We start from the raw sequence: 21215 nt of genomic DNA on the forward strand, positions 1-21215 counted from the left end.
ATCAGTTATACTGATTATGTATTATAATCAGATTATAATATGTAATCAGTATAATAAAATAAAGAATATAATTATATGTATTTAATATAATTAGCAGAGTATCCAGTTTTACATATTATGAATATTTATGTTAATATATAAATAATAATTCATGTAAAGTGCAAATTCTGTGTACATGTATTTGCTGCCCTTACCCCTTTGACTCTATTAGTTCATTTAGGCAATGAGAGATTGCAAAGAGAATTGCAAGCTCTTCCATGACTTTCTAGAGTAAATAATGCTTAAATATTTAAGCAGGGAAGTGATTTCCCTTACATTTACAGAAAAATCTGTGCTCGCCCTTTTCCAACTCCCAGATGAGTACAGGATCAGCATCTAATTTAGCCTTATTTCTCTCACACGCTTTGCAAATAACAAGGACTCAATAAATATTTGTGGAAAATGTAGCGAATTTTCAATAAAAAAGAATTTGTAATTTATCTGCAGACCTAGAACATGAAATGAAAGAGACAGTCCATTCTCCCAGCAAGAGCAGTAGATGGGATTTGCATGTACATGTTTTTTAATTGATTGTCCTTTCCTTCTGCGGAATATAAGAACTCTGCTTCTCTGCTTCTCTGCCCTACAGTTAGCAATTCAGCAGTGACATCAGCTGTGCTTTCTGTCTCATCTGGCACCAGGCACTGTGTTAGAGTGCTTCATTAAAGCCTTAAACTACTTCTGGAGTAACTGTTTTTGCTTCTCTTTTATACCTGAAAATAGTGGTTCAGAGAAAAAAAAAAAAGGGACATATCCAAAGTTAAGCTATATGGCTTTGTAAGTGATAAAGCTGGAAGTCAAAGTCGGGTCCTGTTACTCAAGGCCACTCTGCTGTTAGTTTCTTATCCCTCTAGCTAGCACCAGAGCAGTTGACCAGAACTGCAGGTTTGGAGAAAACCATGGTCGCTAATACCTGTTTGCGAATCTTTATGAATTCGCTCTGGAGAGCTTTTCTTTGGGGTGAACATATTTCAACCAGCTCAGCCCTATCCTAGGGAGTCTCCCTTGTCCCAGTTCCATGGGAGTCCTCTCATTCCCAAGGGGGCCATTGGTGGTCCCCTAAAGCAGAGCACCTATGGCAGTGGGAAATTTAGAGACAGCAGTTACAAGAGAGCTGAAATATGATTGATATAAGAGTGGCAATTCAAAGCAAGACCCTAGTCCAGAAAAGCTAGGCATAGGGCACAAATGATTGGAAGAATCAATTATTTTAAAAGGCTGAATGTGATGCCTGGCATGTACTAAGTAATTAGTACCCAGCAGATTTTACCTAAACTGCTGTGAAGTTAGTACTGCACCTGGTTGAAACTCTGGCTACCCCCAGTGGGTACTTGGGGTAGATGAAGCTGTCAGTACACTGAGATTCAGAATTCAGCACTGGAGACTCAACTAAGTAAGAGGCACAGGGTAGATGGGTTCATTTCAGGATCTCTGAATACAGATACTGTCTGTATTCTGTCAGCAAATGCTGGATAAGGCACAAGCACTGTAGCTTTAACCAAAAAAATGTTCAGTCTTCTCTAAGCACCACATTCAGTCTCACCACTAGGCCTTTGCACCTGCAGGCCTCGCTGCCTGGAGTCCTCTTCCTTGTCATTTCTCCTGGCTGATTCCCAGCAATCTGAATTTCAGCCTCTCTACTACTTCATTGATTCATTTACCCCATTACTATAGGGCTAGTTTTTGTGTCTCTAACAGATTAGACAATAGGATAGGTGCTGGAAACACAAAGCAAACAAGTTATGTGTCATCCCTGTCAACCTGAGTTACATTCTCATAGAGGTAACAGATATCAGTAAACAAACATTCTATCCCAAATATAATCATATATCTAAGCCGGTAGGGTGAGAACACCAATTCCAATCACCGAACTAAGACCACATAGGTGCACCACATTTTTGCAAAGGTGAAGAAAATGAGGACACATTGGGGGAAAGACTAATGGGGAAACTTGAACTTGACCTCTGTGGTCTCTCCAGTCTTATGCTTTCTAGATCACTACTGGATCTTTAGCCAGGATCAAAAGAGCCTTTTTGAAGAAGCTTCTCAAAGACAATGAAATAAACTTCTTGCTCTGAAGCCTGGTGAAAAATGGAACTTTTGCTGGCTAACTGGATTGCTTCTGAGTTCACCTTTAAAAGAGAATCATGGCTATCTCTTCCAAGAGTTGATTTCACTTTTAAGCAGTTTGTGGAAACCACGGACCATCCATGTGGTCAAAGAACGGAAAACAATCAGCTCGCAAGAGTTTGTGAAAGTACCAGGAAGGCTGGCAAAAAAAAAAAAAAAAAAAAAAGAGAGAGAGAAATTGTTTTTCTCCAAAAGAATTGGCACTTGGCTTTTACGCAGGCACTAAGAGTAGGGAAGATAGTGGAATATTACCACAAAGTCTGGGCTGGGGGGTACTTGGTCCATACCTACGCTTTTCCAACAATATAAACTCTCTGGTTGGGCTCTAGCCACAGGGTTAGACAGGTGTTTTACAGATCAGTGCTGTCATTTCCCTGCTCAACATTTCAGCTGACTCAGTTGTTGTGAGGAGAGAAAATTCAGATGCCACATGTGGGCTGCTCCGCGCGACCCACCATCAGAGGCAGCAAAGACTATTCTGTGTTCACACTAGTACATCCTGAGAAGCAGCCAGCTTTTCATTTTCTTTCTTGTGTTTACTACTACAAAGCAGTTGAACTACAAATGCCACTCCCTATAAGACGCATGTGCTGAGAATTTCAACTACAAGAAGTTAGGGGAGGAGAGAGAAAAGCAGGGGAAAAAATGAAGGGTGGAACAAGATTTTATTTTTTGACTGATGGAGATACGAGAATAGAACATCTTATTTTTTCATCCCACAAAGCCGTACACACATTCTTTGTGATGAATTGGTAGAGAATTGCTTTTTCCAGTGATAGCTTCTCTGTGAGGGGCCTCATCAGCTGTATGAGCATCACCTGAAGGCTTGTGATAAATGCAGGTTCTCAGGCCTAGATCCAGTCAGTTTGTCGGCAGGGCCTGGCCAAGGGCATTTTAACAAGCCTTCTAGGAGATTCTGATGTTGCTCAAACTCAAAACCCTTTCTGTAGGTATGAGTATATAAAGGGCCCCCACAGTGCTCAGAAATTCATATAACAGGTCTTTTATTTAAAACCTGAGTTTTGGGCCTCCCTGATGGCAAAAGGGATAAGTCTCAGCACTATGGAGCTAGGAGCAACCGCGGCAGCACAAGTTCGATCCCCGGTCAGGGAGCTGACCCACATGGCACAGCAGACCTCTCCCGTCTCACCCGCTGCTCCCCTCAGCAGTGTATTTCAGTAGAACCGCCTGTTCTGCTCCCCACTCTGTCTCTGGTGAATCCTCTTATGCCCTGCACATCTGGCCTGTACCCCAGGTCTTGTATGTATAAATACATAAATCTTTAAAATAAAACCAGCGTTTAATACCCAAATTCCCTTAGTAACCCCTAATGGGCAAGGATTGCCTAGACCCTAAATTTTCCTTCTTCTGTGATCAGTGGTAACATTGTAAAAATCCACTTCCTGTTTTTCTAGTTGAACTTGACATTACAGCCCATGGATGTAGTATCTGGGATCCTGTGGATCAGCAATGGATGAACAGACTTGTGGGGTTTGAGACTCCCCAAGAGAAAAGCACTCCCATGTCCCTGAACAAGGTTTGAAGCTCTGTTTTATGAGTTTAGCCACGCTTTTCCTGCTACTCAGCTCCTGCTCAGGGCTTGACCACAAAGGTGACGTTAAACCTTTTCCTCTGCTCACACTGTTCTCAGCTGACTGCAGAGGCACTCAATTGATAAGCAGGAGGGCAAAGTGCCAAGGAGGGTAGTTTGTTATTTCCCATCAACTGCATGGAGCTTCCCGGGTGCCAGGCAGGGTTCTACGTACTCTATAACACCAGCTCACTCACTCAACCTGCATTCTGAACTCCATGGGCTTGTACCTCTTTCATGCTCATTTCCCACTGAGCACAGAGCAGTTATGCAACTGTCCACAAAGTCACACAGCAACAGCTACGACCAGGTCGGAACGTTGTTGTCTGGTTCTCATGTGATAACCACTGTGCCATGCCAGGCAGTGGTGGGTGTAAGAGGCTCAAGGGAGAGGAGGCATCACTCATTGGCCAGTTGCTTTGCCTAGCACTACTTCAAATACTTCACACACACACCTCAATTTCCCCACCCTCCCCCCAACAACACACTCTGGTTATAAAGACAGGCTCAGAGATGGAGGCTCAGAAAGAGCAAGTGGATTATTCAGGGTTATCCTGCTAGTATATGGAAACTGAGGTTCAGAAAAGAGAGGGACTAGCAATGGAGGTGATGGGGTTTAACCCAAGCTTCCTTGACTATACAACCAAGTTCCTTGCTCTCCATTATTAATGACACTCTGAAGTAGAAACCAGCCCCACCAGCACAAGGGAAATCTCCTGGATCCACACATGGCTCTTGTGTGCCTTAAAACCTGCCCACATTGTTAGGGGGAAGGATGTCCTAAAGGAACTCTGAAGAGTTTTATGGACTCCACCCCCTACTCCAGCTTAAGAGGAAGGATGCACTAAAGGAACTCTGCAGAGTCTTATGGACTCCACCACCTACTCCAGCTTTCTGGACCCTACACCCTACTCCAGTGATTGGAAACTACTCCAGCAGTACCAGGGAGAGAACTGTGAGGACCCAAGGGCAGAGCTAGCAGGAATTCTGGGACATTTGGGGGATAAATAGGGCACGATTGCATCTCATGTTCTCTCACTCTCTTGCTTGGGAAGCAGCTCTCCTGACCATGTGACTCTGTGTGTTCATTCAGCCTAGCCCTAACGTATTCCAGTTACTTTGTATCCCGCTCTCTTTCCCTGGGTTGTTTCCTATTCCTTTCCCCTTTTGCAAATAAACCCGTTATTGACCCTTTTGTGTGTACCTGTAGTATAATAAAATTGTGAGCTCACGGGTGAGGCCCCACAGACAGGTGGCCCAATCCACTCTGAGCTACCCTGTAACATCACCACCACCCAGACATCTTCCATTCTGCTGGGATCTGTCTTCTCTCTTTTCCTTACTCCTCTATCTCATCCCACTTCCTCTTCTTCCTCCTGCTCTTCCTTCCCCCTTTCCCTCCCTCCTCCTTCCCCTCTGTCTTCCTCCTCCTTCCTTCTTCCTCCTCTCTCATCCTTCCTTCTATTCCCTTTTCCTCCTCCTCCCCATTTCCCTCCCCTTCTTACACCAACCACCCCCACAAACCCCCCCCCCACTTGCTCCTCTTTGTCTCCTTTCTTAAATATTTCTTTTGTATCTCCCCCTAAGAGGAGACCACACCTTAAAGGCCTCTCTGTAACAGCATCAAGTCCCCTGCATTACCTGAGCTGAGTAGCTGAATGGTCAGTATCACAGAAGAGAGAGTCTGGTGCACAGGGCAGGGGAGCACAAGAGGACCACCATGTCAAAGGGCTGGGCCTGGGCACACATGTCCTTCCCATGGAAGGGAGGCCCCAGGGGGAAGACCTTTACCCTTGGCTGGGTGTGGACAGGGTCTGGCCCACATGCCTTAGGCAGCAGTTTCAACCTTTCCTCAGTGATGGGGAAAGCTCGTGTGCTTGCCAAGAGTTACTATTTTCCTGGTTCTCTTTTCAAACACGCACATGCTGTGAGGAAAGGTGCAGTGAGGGAAACAGCTGGAGGAGGAGCATAGACTGTGAGGCTAACACAGGATCAGGCAGTGAAATTTCTTTCTCAGTGAATTTCTTTCTCAGAGGCTTATCGCAGATAGGCTGTGGCTTCGAGTCCCCTGAGGTCAGTGCAGATGCTCCCCACACTGGCTGAGGTGGGCCTGCCCCTTTGCTTGCCCCTCCCATTGGCACACCCCCAGTAGAGGCCTTCTTGGAAGAATCTGGCACCCTGGCAAAGACCATGGAAGAAGCTCCTGAAGGGTAGGAAGAGTGACTGCCAGCACCCACAGGAGCCCACTCTCCACTGTGTTCCTGATGGACTGGGTCTTGGTGCAGCTGGGTTCCTGAGGCCTCTCTCAAGTCTCCCCTAGGAGTGGTCCTGTCAGTGCTGGCGTCCACCAGCTTGGGGCACCTGTGACAGCACTGTCCCCTGCTCAGGGCAGAGTGGGGGTGGGGGGGCAGTTTGGGTGAGGTTGTAAGCTGCCAGAGGTGTGGGCCCGACAACACAGCATGTTTCTACCTGAGTACTAGGGTGAGACAGCCCAAGCAGGGCGTGGGAGAGGCAGAGGTGAGATCAGAGGGTATTAGACCATGAAGGGCACCTCTTTCAGAACAGGATGCAAAGCAGCTGGCTCTGCAGCAAACTGCAGTCCTGATCTCCCTTCACTTTCACACCTTGGGTCTCTCATCTGAACGGAAAGGGCTTTCTTTAAATCTCAGAGGGCCCTGCGAGGGGCAGCTCAGCTTACAGAGAGACAATGTACGTGGGCAGTATAAAACAAGATATGAAAGATCTGGGGGGGAAACATAGTTAATCTATATGTCTTCATGAAGTTTGAAGATAAGTTATATCCATGAAACTGTCACCATGTGTGATGAGATACACTTAACCATCACCTGGAATATTTCCCTCTTTGTGTGTGTGTGTGTGTGAGAGAGAGAGAGAGAGAGAGAGAGAGAGAGAACACTTACCCTCTTCAGTCTGTAAGTAGCCAGCAATCTTGTAACTGCAGGCACTGTGCTTATGTACCTTGCAGAATGGGTGCGCTGAGTCCTGTGACCCATACCCCCTGTTCTCTTTAGTCTGCAATGGGAACCACATTCTATTCTCTGATTCTGAGTTTGATGATTTTGGATGCCCAGTATAAGTGGGATCATGTGGGATTTGTTCTTCTACCTTTTCCACAGAAATCCTCACAGAGTAGTGACCTCTTAAGCTCCTCTTCTGCCCCTTTCTTCTGCCTCCTGGCTTCCTTTCTCCTGTCTACAGGACCTGTGAATATAATAAACTCCTGAGCCTCTCCCATCTCCTCTGTGGCTGCACCTGACTGCATCTCATAGAAGAAATCAAAACACCACCCCTGATGCACTCAGCAACTGAGTTTCGGGGCAGTGTACAGCCTGCCCAGCTCAGTCCTCTGTGAAATCACCAGTCTAAGTCTTGCCATTACCACTTCCCACTAACAGAGACCATGGTGACCATAGGACAGGGCACAGCCCACCAATCCTCCACAAACTAAGACGTAGACTCTGGCCACCGTGTGGCTCACATCCTGCCCCGGGAGTCAGCCCAGCCCACAGCAGTGCAAGTCCCAGGACCTGCCTCACGGTGGGCCAGAGCTGATTCGAGGCTGGCTGCCTTCCATGCAGTGCATCTGGATAAATTTCCTGGATGATTATATTTGCATGGTGGGATGCCAGATTCACATTTCCAGCCAAATGACAATTTGTACCCACAATTTGGAGCTATGGTTTTGATGAATGCATTAATTCAACCGCAAACTTGTTAGGTAGGATGAGCCCATAATTTATCATCGAAATGGGGATATTAATTCTGAAAGTGAAGGGGGCCTCAGGCAAATTCACCTCCCTAACATTGAAGTCAAGGAAAGGGCCTAAAGGGGGGCAGGAGAGGTGAGCACAGGTATGGGCATCTGTGAGACTGGACGTGACCTTTGGATCTACCACTCGAGGGACTATGGCCCAATTAACCTGAACAGCCTGATTTGTAAAGTTGGGTTACTACCTGCGCCGAGTGTTATGAATGTGAAATGGGTGTAAAAAGAGAAGTTCTGCAGTGACCTGCATCAAATGGGGGACTCAGTGTATGCTGGCTCCCCTACTCCCATCTCTGCCCACTGCCCACATTGCCATGCCTGAAACACGAGTGGTGGAACAATGTGCAGCCGAGCCTGGCAGGAAGGCAGCGCCTTTCCTCAGGACGACGGTGTCACAGTGCAGCACTCTACCCTCATGCCTTTCCTGAATGTCACTGTTCACCGAAGGCACCTTGTTAAGCAGGCCTCTGGACAGGAACTGGTTTTCAGGCTTCTTTCTGATGTGGTCAGTGACTCCACTGAAAGTACCTGACCTGAGATGAAATCTGCCAGTCCTCAAAGCTCCACAATCCCCTGCCAGCCCTCAGAGAGCAACTTTCTGAGCATCATGGCCCTCGGCAAAGTCTTCGTGATGCTGCAGAGCCCATCGTGGCTGGAACGTGGCACCAGGTGCCCTGGATGAGAGCACATTTACCCTTCAGCCCAGAGGGAAGGGAAGATCTGCTGATGGCAACTCTCATGGGAATATTTAGCATCCCAGGCTCCCTCAACTTCTCCAACTCACCCTTTTGAAAGAGCAGTTCACTTCCCAAAGCTTTGTCTCACTTCCCATTCACAACAAACTTCCAAAGCTAACTTTCTGGGCCTCTCTGGCGGTGCAGGGGCTAAAGTCTCAGTGCTGTCAAGCTATCGCCAGCCACTGTGGCCTGAGTTCAAGCCCCAGCCAGGAGCTGACCCACACGGCACAGCAGACCTCTCCTGTCTCACCCACTGCTCCCTTCAGCAGTTATTTCAGTGGATCTGCCTGGTGAATCCCCACACCTCTGACCTACATCCCAGCTTTTGTATACATAAATAAATACACTAATCTTTTTTAAAAAGTCAACTTTTTTTGTAAACAACAACTGTAAAATTATTTCACTCTTAATGTTCTGATCAAGCCTTCTCCCCAGCAGTGATACAGCAGGTCTCTTTCCTGGAGACCCCAGCTCAGTGGGAGGCCCACAGACATGCTCATAGATTTGAGGTTGCATGATTGAATGAATGATAACTGCTTTGCACTTCCTCTGCCTTTGACAAACCTTAGTAAGGCAACTTCCTGTTCCTTCCACGGTGCCCTTTGCCGCGCATGTAATTGATGTGCTGTGTGGTGCTCACTCCACCTTGTGCTGCCCAGGCAGGCTCCAGGCATACTGAGTGACAGGATCTTGACACGGAAAGACAGTGCAAGTTCTCTAACTCCACTTACTAACCCTCTAGAATTGGCATGTCATGTACTTTCCAGTGTTTGGCTTCACACACACATGTGATCACTGGGTCCTCACAAGGTGGTGTGAGGAGTGAAGTATGTGACCCCATGACAGGCAGAGCATCCAGCCCTGACCCAGGCTAATTCAGAGGTGAAGGTCTTTGGCACCTCTTCGGTGGGATAAGACTTCCCCATCGTGGAACAAGAGGGGCAAAGCATGAGGAGCATCTTGAGTCCTACAGATGTTCTTGGGTCACCCACTCCAATCTCCTGCTGGTGTGGGAAGCCTGACTCAGCTTCCTTCTGTATGGTTCTAGGATGAAAAGGAATGAGATGCCTCCCAAATTAGCCCACACTATTTTGGTGGTTAATTTAGAATTAGCGGCTCTAATTGCTTTGACAGGTCTTATTTACATTGTGCCAGGGCAGCCTCCCTGAAGCTGCTGCTCCTAGGAAGCATGGCACATGAAACAATAGCCTTGCTGGCCTCACACCCCTTACCATTGCTCCTGTGTTATCCAACATCACTCCCACAGCCCGAGTCTTCTCTTTTCCCACTTGACCACATTCTGCCACTTCACCTCTTCTCTTCGGCAAATGGCATCGTGACGAGTGGACATCAGCCTGGGGAGGGAGCGTCTTACAGGTGGCACGGGGGGGGGATCATTTCCCTCCTCTTGGCATCAGGGGTTTTAGATATTTCTGTGCTTACAGCCTGCTTTTGTATAATAGAATTTTGGGTAGCTCACTTGAATGAATCGAAGAGATTAAGATAACACTGGAAGTGCAGGGAGGATGATATTGCTATTCACAACCACAGCTGGCTCCATCTCACAGTCTCTAAAAAGGCAACAATCATTATCTTCCTGTTCCCTTGGTTTTGCCACGAGATTTGAAAATAGCTTAGTGGGTCTACCTGATTCCCTTCTTACAGGTACCTAGGCACGTTTCTTGCATGGCCAGGTAAACAGGTGATCTTCCTTAGGCAACAGCTTTTCCTTTTATCCACTTGTTTCTCCTGTTGCTCTGCCTTTTGGATCTTGCTCCTGCCACACTCTGGAGGACAGACAGGATGTGTGTCCTCGGTTATACCAAAGACAAGAGTACGTGTGAGCCTGATAGGGCCGGGTTCTCAGCTGCATAGCTGGCACTGTAACAGTGTATGTTTTAAAAATATTTATTTATGCATACAGAACTGGGGTACAGGCTAGAGGTGCGGGGGCGGTGAGAGGATTCACCAGAGACAGAGCGGGGAGCAGAGCAGGCAGATCGTTGAAGTACACTGCTGAGGGGAGCAGCGGCGGGTCAGGAGAGGTCTGCCGCGCCCCTTGGGTCACTTCTGGGGTAGGTGGGGATCGAGCTCATGTGGAAGTCGTTTTAGCTTCTTAGTGCTGTGCTTTAACCCACTGCGCCACCAGGGAGGGCCCTATAATAGTGTATTTTGAGGGTATGTCAGGAGCCTGGGGGACTGAGGGAGAAGAGATGGGTTTGGCTTTTGTCTCCCTTCCTTCGCCCACACCTATGGCTAGTGCCACTAAATATTTACAAGGTGCAATCAACAGAAGAGCTAGAAGTAAGCTGTTCAAACTTCCTGAGCCCTGTCTGCATTCTCATTCCCAAAAAGCTCTTGGCAGGACTGCAGCCATTTTATCCCCAAGGTCTCTGGACATGTTAGTAAGCTTTTCTTATACTGGACAGAATAAAATGACATGTTTTGCTGTAGAAGGTCCTATTCTGGTCTCTACTCCGCTCTTTTTACAATCTGTTGTTATGAATGTAACACATGTTCATGCCAATTGTAAAAAGCTAAATCTGGAAAAACTAAAACCTGTAAAAGTGTCAACTATCGTGCACACATCTACATAATTTGGTTTACTTTTCCAGTGTGTCTTTGTCAATATTTAATCGTGCACAGACTTAGAATCACACAAAATATACCACTTTGTACCCTTGTATTGTTTTGCTTTTTCAGTTGCTATAATGAGCGTTTTTGTGGATCATGAAAAGTTCTTTAGCACCATCACTTTGAATGATGGGGTAATATTCTATAGTGTGGATAGATTCTGGTTCCTTTTACCCAGCCTCTGTCTCATCAGAAATTATAATGCTATCCTATTAGCATTATAGCGGCCTTTCAGTGATCATCTTTGTACAGAGATCTTTGACAGAAAAATTACAGAAGGCGGAACTTAAATCTGTTTTATCTGCTACTGTATATTCTGTGGCCGGCGCATTGTTGGACAAAGTGGAGGTGCTTTGTTGGAATATAGATTGGCTGTCTGTTTGCCTGACTCTGATGATTTCTTTACAAGATATGGCCAGCAGTTAGGGTTGCAACTCTACCACTATGACATTATGAGATCAGCTGCGTAGTTAAGCTTTAAAGAGAAAATGTGAGAGACAATGCAGGAATTCCAGATTCTGTGACCCACAGAAGTATACAGAAAGTCAGCCTGTGGCCATTTGTACATTCAGAATGGATTTGAGTACTGGGAAATCAAATGTAGCTACTAGCTTAATGGCTTACAAGCTATTTTAGGTAATGAAACTGTGTCTATGTGTAGTTCACATTTTGATAATATACTCATTTATTAATTCCACATTCTTAATATGTATCCTCCTCTGTGTCATTAAGAATCTAATTATCAGTATGCAGAGGCTGTCTGCTTGGAACAGGTGAAACTCATCAATTTAATTTGATCCAACAGTTGCCAACCACCCTTTCCTTCCTGGACCCAGAGCTGTGAGCTGGAAACACAGAGATGTCAAAGATACACTCTAACCTCAAGGAGACCCGTCTAGACAGCAGAAGCCATGATGGTTCAGCATCCCGGTGCCTGGAGTATGGAGGTATTTAATGCATGTCTGTTGATCTGATGGCTGTAATCTGGAGAGCACATGGAGAGACCATGTAGCAAGTGTAGAAGGGGCAGAGCAGAGAAGGCTTCCAAGAGGAGGTGTGTTTCAATGAGTAGAGAGCTAGCTAAGGCTATCAGGCTGAAAAGTGTGTCATTGCAGGGCAACGGTCAGAAGTAAAGGTTGGTTGGATGGGATGATGGCATGCTAATCACAAACAATTTTTATATAGAGGTTTGGGTTTCCACAAAAGTGGAACCTAAAAAGAAGAAAGTTTCCTTGGGAAATGATCCCTGGAAGGCAGATGAAGGAGTTGGCTAATGAGGCAAGAAGGGGAGGAGTCTGCAAAACAGCTTTTCCAGGGAGCAGCTGGAGCTCATCTTTAGCGAGAACCCTTTGCGAGACCCTACGATGTCTACCCTGCGTTCTCCCACCCAGGAGAGGCAGAGCAGGTGCTTGTCCCCCAACTCCCGTGGCTGGCTTGTTAAGGTATGCTCCTGGGGGGTTAGTTCCTCCCCTGTCTCACCTGCTGCTCCCGTAACAGTATATTCCAGTCTGCCCAAGCCAGGGCAAGCTGCCAACTAGAAAATGACCTCAGGCCAAGAGATGTGGGTCTGCAGAGCTGTGCTGGGCCTGTGCGCTACCCTGTGGGTGGGTGTCCAGACTGTCTGCCGCAGAGCCTGGAGGGGGACAGGCTAGAGCTCAATGAGCACCCCTCATTAGGTAAGAACAGCCTCCTCCCAATGACCTAATACTGGCAGCAATGCCACAGGGGTGCTGGGGGCTCCTTAGCCCAAGGTGTGCAGCTTTCCTGCTTTTCACACAGTTGTCTCCTTGTCTCTGATCCAGGGGCATCCCTCAACAAGCCAACCAAGGGAGTAGGGGGACAATACCTGCACTGCCTGTTCCCTGGACCCACCCGGGAGGTCATCTTTGGCAGTTCAATCTGTAGTCTTTCTCCCTATTTTTTCTCTATAATAGTATCTTGATCCTCTCCACATATTTTAAATGTCTCTCTATATACACATGATTTTTATATATGGATATTTGCTAAGATGCTATCATAGAAAGTATGTGCATGTGTGCCCTAGGATACATATATGGTATATAACTGGAAAGGAGCAAATGCTACATAGAGGACATATATGGGCCTCCCTGGTGACCTAGAGCTTAATTTAAGTCTCAGCGCTATCACTGTGATGGCCTAAGTTTGACCCCCAGCCAGGAAGCTGACCCACACGGCATAGCAGATATCTCCTGTCTCACCCAGAGAGTGTATTTAGCAGTGTATTTCAGTCAGTCTACCTGTTCTGCTCCCCATCTGTCTCTGGTGAATCTTCTCACCCCCCATACCTCTGGCTTATACCCCAATTCTTCTATGCAAAAAAATAGAATACTCAACAAAAAGAAATATATAATTATATATATATATATATTTATGTGTGTGTATAATATATATATATACACACACATATATACACACGTGTAGGACATGCATGTGTGAGATATATAATATACGTATCTCATGTATGTAATATATATCTCATATATAATGGAAAGGATCAAGATGCTATCAGAGAGTTATATATACTATGTACACAGCATATCATATATATGAACATATATATGCGAATTCATATAGTACATTGCATGTGTGCATTATACCTCTGCGTATATAATGAGTATTTGTGTGTATATACTTGTATCATATCTGGATGTATACTTATCTCTCTTACTCTTTGGTGCATTCTGGACACCTTGTATGTTTCCTAGCACACAGTAAGTGCCCCCCCCATATGCATATTTGGATAGCGAAGACCGTCTGTCTCCTCCATGGCCCTTGCAGAGCCCTGGCCTAAAGGTCCTCCTACCTCCATGCTGTGGGGCTGTGGAATGACAAAGAACCATGAGCAGCTGAGAGGGAGCCTGACCAGTTCTTGGCACCAAACACACAGCCATCTCCTCATCACAGGGATGGGCTCTAGTGAACAGGGCTCCTTTCAGTCACTGCTCTTAAGGCTTAAAATATTTGCCCTCCTTAATGCATTCCTAGCTGGATGCATGTTGTAATGGCCTCAAATCCAGGTTTTCAGCCTCAGTAGCATAATTAAAGCCTGGAAGGCTTAGAACTTTCTGTGAGAGAGCTCAGGGGTCCCTAGGATATGAGGATTGCCAGATATAATCCCTATTTGTTAAATCCAGCAACACTGGGGGCTGACCTTCTGTTGGGGCTGTTGAGCAGAGGGGTATAGCATGCCCACCTTCTAAACAGGCTAGCTAGGTGCACACCCAGCACATTGGCCCACAGGCTCCATTCCTGCCACGTCCAAATGCCCACCTGGCTTCTCAGAGGCCAACGCCATACTGCAGATTATTATAAAAGACAGCTTGTAGAAAGGTTTCTTCAATGCTCCAAAAATAGAGTGTCCAGAAGCACTGAACAGATGGGCAGACCTGTGCCGGTTGTTTCCTTCCTCACTTCCTGATCTATCTGAGCGGTTTAAACGCAGACTTTGAGAAAGGCCCATCTGAGGGTGAGGGCCAACTCCATCTTTGCCAACAACGTGGCTTTGGGTAACTGCCTTCACTTTATCAGGCTGCATTTCCTAAATCTCAGAATGGGTTGGTAATTATACTACGCCCTTACAACAACAAGTACAAGGCACTTGGTAGTACACTAATAGAAAATTAAGCAACAACCAAAAAAATTAAGCCATGCTTGATTTTGCAACTATAATATATATATATATTTTTTACATCTACATACACACACATACATATACACCTACACACATCTATACACACATATATATTTTACATCTATAATACATATATACATTATATAGTATATAATGTATGTTGTATGTATATGTATGGTATATATTATATATGTATTATATGTATAGATATATATCTATATATGTATTATAGATATTATCTATATGTATTATAGATGTAAAAGTAAGAATGACTTAATTTTTGTTGTTGCTTAATTATATGTAAAACTCAGAAATGTTGAAAAGCTGAAATTTCACAATTAAAAAAAATTAGTCCTTCACCCATCAATTAACACACTCAAAGAGTTCTGAATAACATTCAATTCGGGGCGCTGGGTTTGTATAAAGCCAGTGTCAGGGGGTCTCCAGGGCCCTAGATATTGGCACACACCTGCCTTCCTCCACGTCACCATGGAAGCTCTGTGTTTTCTCTGGGCTATTGTGCTGTATTTCTTTGGCAACATGGAAAATTCTACTTATCCTTAAGAAATGTGCTGATATAACCTCTCTCTCCCATAAAGAATTATTAATTCTTCTCTCAAATTACTTCCATAATTACGCCTAAGAAGTAGACTCCACATTCCGCTTCATATATTTAGGTTCTTTCCCGTATCTTCTCCCAGCACTGGCACATACTTGTCCATCTTTATCTCTGCAAGGCAAGAGTGTACACCTGTTTCAAAGGACCCTCAGGCCCTCAGGTCCCTTTGGCCCAGAAAGAATCTTGCCCCCCTTGAGAAGTGGCAGCCAGTCTGGTGAGAGCACATGGTAGCTTCCCCTGATGGGCCCAGTCTTGGGTGCCACTGTGGCTTTCGGGAAGAGTGGCGTGCAGACCTGTCCCTGTGTTAGTTGAGAGTCCTGTTTGGAAACCCCCTGCTGAGCTCAGGTATACTGGCTCCCAGGAAGAGGCCTGTGGCTGGTGGCACTCTCTGCCATCCCTCTGACAGACAGGGTAGCCCGTTCACTGGCACAGCCTGCAGCTGGCCAAGACGGTTATGAGACAGAACAGGAAGTAGCAGGTTATCCCGCCACCACTACCCTAAGGCCACTGCCATTAGGATAGCAACTGTCCTGAGCAGTAGAGTCAGGGAGGGAATACAGATGACCTCTTGCCTGATGTGAGCTGTATGTGAGCATGTCCAAGTCCTCATAAAAACATGTTATTGCTGTATACAGGGCATTTGATTTAATGGTTAGCTTTTAAATCTACCCATAAAGTTCACTGAAGCTATACAACTGGAGTTATGGTTACCCTAGTTTAATCAGGAGATGGACAGGGCCCCCCAAAATGTACAAAAACAAGCATACTCAAGTGATTTGAATATCTGCTGCCTTCAATCCATGGGGTGGTCTAGCAGCTTTATTTCCAGCAGTACAATAAAATATAGCTACGTGAGTGCCTGTGCCAGATTCTGTGGCAGCTGTGTGACATACAGTAAGTGAGGCTTAAAGATGCTAAAAATTTGGCCCAGGTTAGAGAGCAGGCCCAGAGCTAAAGTCCTAACCACTGTACCCCACTACCATGAGAGACATACTCCCCAAGTGACCACATCTTCCATCAGGATGATCTGTCATTTCTCCTGCCATGCGAAAGTAGACACCTGCTTCAGGCTACAGAACACAGATAAGATTACGGACACAAAATACAAAATGAAACCAAAAAATCCTTAGTGTCCAAAAAATCCTTATGGGTTATTTGTCTTGTCATTCTCCACTAAAGTGTGTTTCTAATGCTCTTTAACCGCTGACTTCATGCTCCAGCAAGAAATTGATCCTTCCTCCAGAGAGGCCAGCAGCCAGAACAGTTGTACCTCAACTGTGTCTTCTCATTAACTGTGCAACCATAGGAGGGGGTGATATTATGCCAGTTTTACACACCAGAAAATGGAGACTTAATGAGACCAAGCAACTCAGTAAAAATCATCAAGGAAGGCACTAAGCTGTGGTGCAGGTGTATGCTAACAGCTATCCCATAATAAACTTGAACCAACACATTCTAAAAAGAGGACATCAATACAGAGTGCTGGTCCCACCCGATTTTCCAATTCCACAGTAGGTCTAGGGTGGAGCCCAAGAACTTGCATTGCTAACAAGTCCCAAATGAGGCTGACAGTACAGCTACTCACCCGGGAAACTGCTGCTCTCTGAATTAACTGGCTGCATACTCACCTCATCATGAGTAGAAGACAGCAGGATTCTAAGAAGTCAAGTGAATTGGCCAAATAAAGGGAAAATCACCTTGATGCTTTTCTTTGCACTTCTCATTTCTCAGCGGAGTCTAGAACTTGACTTCTCCCTACTCAACATTACTAGCACATGCACCCCAAGAGGGCATAGTCCAGGACCCAATTTACCCACTTGGGGCCATGTGAAATTATTTTGTTATTCATAATAACAAGGGGTGCCCAAATGGTGTAGGAGGAAATGAGCATTTATCAGCTCCCTTGTCTAGCCTCCTACTCATCCCTGTACTAATGGGCATTTAGTAACTTCTCTGGGCACTTTTTTATAGTTGTCTCCATGGAGAAAAAAGGACTGGACCTCATTCAACAGTGGTAAGATATGGGCTGCCCCAGCAAGAGGCAGAAACCTTGATCAAGGTGCCTTTACCCCATGGGCTATTTCTGGACAGAATATATAGCTGTGAGTTATCAGCAGCCAACATTCCTGGCTGCATGCAGGAATAAGCACCTCAGTTCTCAGGGACATTCAAAGTGGCACATTACAGCACCCAGCACAGTTTTATTAGGTCACATTATCCTGGATGTAGTGTATTGAGACACTGTTGAAGTGTTTCATGCCTACTCATTCACTTGACTCACTCTACTATGAGTGTAATTCTTAACACTTGAGGAAACTAAAACACAGCCCAGTAGTAAGTAAGGCAGAGAAATGAGGGTTGAAATTCAGGAGTCATGCCCAAAGACTGAATACTTACCAACAGTTAACTATCTCTCTGACTTTCCAAGGGTTTGTAGGAGGGGACTAACGTGGAGATACAGGCTTGTAGGAAAGCATGCAAGTGAAAAGAGTTTCCACCTAAAAGGTAAAGACTGGAAATATCGCAAAAAATAAATAAGTGAACCAACACAGCGTTACTTAAAGGAGGTGGACAGGGTCACAGGTTTACCTTCTCTTACTTTAGTCAAAAAACATCTGGTCTGCCTTTTGCAAAAGAAACATGATCTACCTCATCGAATAGAAAACTCTAAGGCACAGAGATAGGAAAGTGTTTGTGTAGACTCACACTTTGATGACATCAGCCCAAAGGCAAGAACCACGGTGCCTGACTCACACAGCCCAGTAGTAAGTAAGGTAGCCCCTACTCCACTTTAATGAGAGAACGTGAAGACAGGCAATCCTAAATCATGCAGCATGCACACTGACCTAGCCCAAGCTAGTCATCCTTCAGCAACACAGCATCTTATAAAAATGTCAACCATGAGTTCAATCTCCATCAAAACCCTTTAACGACTCCACATTGGGATAAAGAGCAAGAAAAAATTGCCAACTGGGTGGCGATATGGTTATTTACCAGCCAGTCATGTACCATCACTCTTCTCTATGCCTTGCCATCCTCTGGCCAGTTTCTCCAGAGTCCAGACTCTAGAGTGCTACCCATCCCACTAGCTTTGTGTGTCTCCTGCCTTCACACTTTCACCTTCCCGTCTCCCCTTCATCCTTTAGAAACTAGTTCTGGGCTTAGTTTGTAAGCACCGTCATCTCTGACCCCTAGACCAGAGGTTTAGGCTTCATGCTCTGCCGAGTCACAGAGTTCTTCACTCCTCCCTGCAGTGCCCGTTACTACTGCCACTGGCGATTCATGTGTCTCTGTAAGTTTATGCCATTCCCCACAAGACTATAGGCCTCCAGACGGTGGGATCAGGACTAAGTCATTCACTCTGGAATATAGGCACTAACACAGTCATCCCCAGGGTTTGTATTAGAGAGATGCTGGAGGGGAGGGAGGAAAGGAAGAAGGAGGAAGGGAGAGGGAGAGGAAGGGAAGGCTAGGAGAGTAAGAGAGGAGGGGTGGTGAAGGACAGAGAGCAAAAAAAAGGAAGGGAAGAAAAAAACAAAGAAGGAAGGAGAAAAAGAGAAAAGAGAGAGGGAGTAAGAGAGCAAAAAATAAAGAAAAAGAGAGAAGCCAGAGACAGACTGAGAAACAGAAAGACACAGAATACACAGAGAACCAGACAAAGAGAACTGACAGAGCCAAAAGAGGTGAGGCAGGATGGGGCAGTTATGATTTGGAAGGGGTGGGCAGAGAGGAACAGGGGTCAGGGTGGGATCCCAGCTCATGTGAAAGAACTGTGTGATTCACATTTCACCCATGTCCTGTCATAAATTAAGGAACCCAAACATATTTAGAACAGGTGGTGAGTGAGGAATACGGTTGGGTTTATCATGGAGTGAGCTGGACAAGATCAGAGTGACTAGTGGCTGGCCTGGATGCGGGGTACTCACAGCCAGGGCTGAAGCCTGCTGGCATCCTGGAGAATAGATGAGGCTGCTCCTAGCTCTGCATCTCACTCTGTCCCGGTGGAATGGATTTTTCTTCTTAATAAGGGCAATAATATTCTGTCAAGTGACTGTGGCCTTTCAGGTATGTCACTGGGGAAGTGAATGAGTCCCTGAAGTCCTATAAACATAGCAAAGGTTACTACATGTGTTTGGAGTTCTTGGCATAAGTCCGAGGGCCAGAGCTATGGAGCTAAATTTTCCTTAAAGTCTAATTATGTCTTCTGTGTTTGAGGAAAGTGATGTGTTAAAAGGCACTGGTATGGCAACCCCATTGATACATGACAGCACTGAGCAGCTGGCTGTTGGAAAGAGATACACATGGACTAAGAATGGCTTTATTTGCTCCTGCTGCCAGGTGATTGTACTGTTTGCTTTTTTCTTGCTTCTGACTATCTATGCTAAAGTACCACTGATATTTTCTCATCAGATAATGATAATAACATGATGATAATAGTAATAATAGAAAAGGAACGTGTGTTTTCTGTGTGTCAGGTAGCAAAGAGAAGCCCATGATAAAATAATCTTAAAGAACACCATCTGAAAATATGAGACAGGTCTCATACCATTTTTACAAATGAAGAAACAAGGTGCCAGTTAAAGTACTTGTTCAATCACGGTCTCTCACTTGGAAGTTGGAATAGCTAGAATGAAAACGAGCTCTGACTCTGGAATCTGGATCCTTCACTGTCATACTGTCACTGCACCTTAAATGTTGCCCTTTTCAGCCCATCTCTTTATCCTTTTTCTTTTTCCTTTGTATTTATCCCTTAGTATTTATCAAATAACACCAAGATACCAACCCTGGATTCAGTGTTCAGGATACAGCATGATCACACCATCCTTGTATTCATTTCATGGCAGCCTGGGACTTGTATTCATGACACAGCAGCCTGAAATTCCAGCTAAATAACTGGCATGAAAGGCAGGTCTAGCACTAACCCTTGACAAGTCAGTTATGTTAAGCGAAGATGGTCCCTTCCTCCTAACAACCCCTCAACTCCTAGGTAACCCCAGGTTGTCCTCAGCTCCAGGATCAAGACGCACATAATGGATAATGCATGCAGCATTATCCATCCCAGCTCAGTCGGAGCAGAAACTGGGTCCCAGCACTGCCTACCTGTCAGTACAGCTCATCACTCAAACACATGAGCTCTGTATTCAGAGACACCCAACATGACATGCCAGCTCTTTCTCCTTGCAGCTTTGTGACTTGGAGAAACTTACTTAACTCCTCTTGTTTCTGAATTTTCCTCTGTAAAAATGAGAATGAAATAGTATCCTCATCACAAACAGTTATGGAAATTACTGGGCTCAATCTACTTTAGCTCTTATCCCCTTGTGAACAGAAATGTTTACTCTACTAACACAGAATGAATGAATCCTGCCTCAGAGGCCAAAGTCAACTTTTACACATTTATAATAAAGATAGTATCCCTGGCCTAGTCATGATTTATTGTAAAAGAGGTAAAAGCTACTTGCATAAAGATCAAGTAAGACTCTATAGATGTAGATATAGCTTGGAAGAAGTGATTTTAGGTAAATGTTTCTTAACTGGAGGCATATTGCTGACTATGGGGAGCCCAGACGGTGGGTGCCAGCTTCAGAGTGGCAGAGCAGAGGTGGGGTCTTGAAACCTTGACATGCCTGTGCAGCGCCCTTGACATGCCTGTGCAGTGCCCTTGACATTTAGGAAGGTAAAGCCTGTCTCAGGGTTATCAGTTAGAGAATAAGAGTCTTAAGCATTCCGGGGAGCCCCTAGCTCACAGCCATTCCTGCTGACATCAAGAGGTGGTTAATCCTCGTCCCTTTGATTATTCATGAAGAATATGACAGAGCCACTTTGTTCTCTTTAAATTTTCAGAGGTTCCATTTCCTATTGTTGTAGGCCTCCCGGGGACAGGGAGGGCTTGTTTTAGTAAAGTCCTTCTCTCCAGGTGCACTGGAGTTGGGGAGTAGGCAGCAGAAATATGGCAGGAGCTGATGTTTTGAGGACACTGGTGAGGGGTAATATGAACAGTTAAGTGATTAGAAATTCTTGGTCCT

At 45.4% G+C, this 21215-nt stretch overlaps 1 protein-coding gene across 1 annotated transcript in view; it reads right to left on the bottom strand.

The window, feature by feature from the left end:
- Positions 1 to 21215, bottom strand: part of VAT1L (vesicle amine transport 1-like) — a 125214-nt gene that overhangs the window by 76895 nt on the left and 27104 nt on the right. The window lies entirely within an intron of this gene.

This window comes from Condylura cristata, unplaced genomic scaffold (assembly GCF_000260355.1).
Source record: "Condylura cristata isolate star-nosed mole 26May11 unplaced genomic scaffold, ConCri1.0 scaffold00028, whole genome shotgun sequence".
In the NCBI taxonomy this organism is placed as follows: domain Eukaryota; kingdom Metazoa; phylum Chordata; class Mammalia; order Eulipotyphla; family Talpidae; genus Condylura; species Condylura cristata.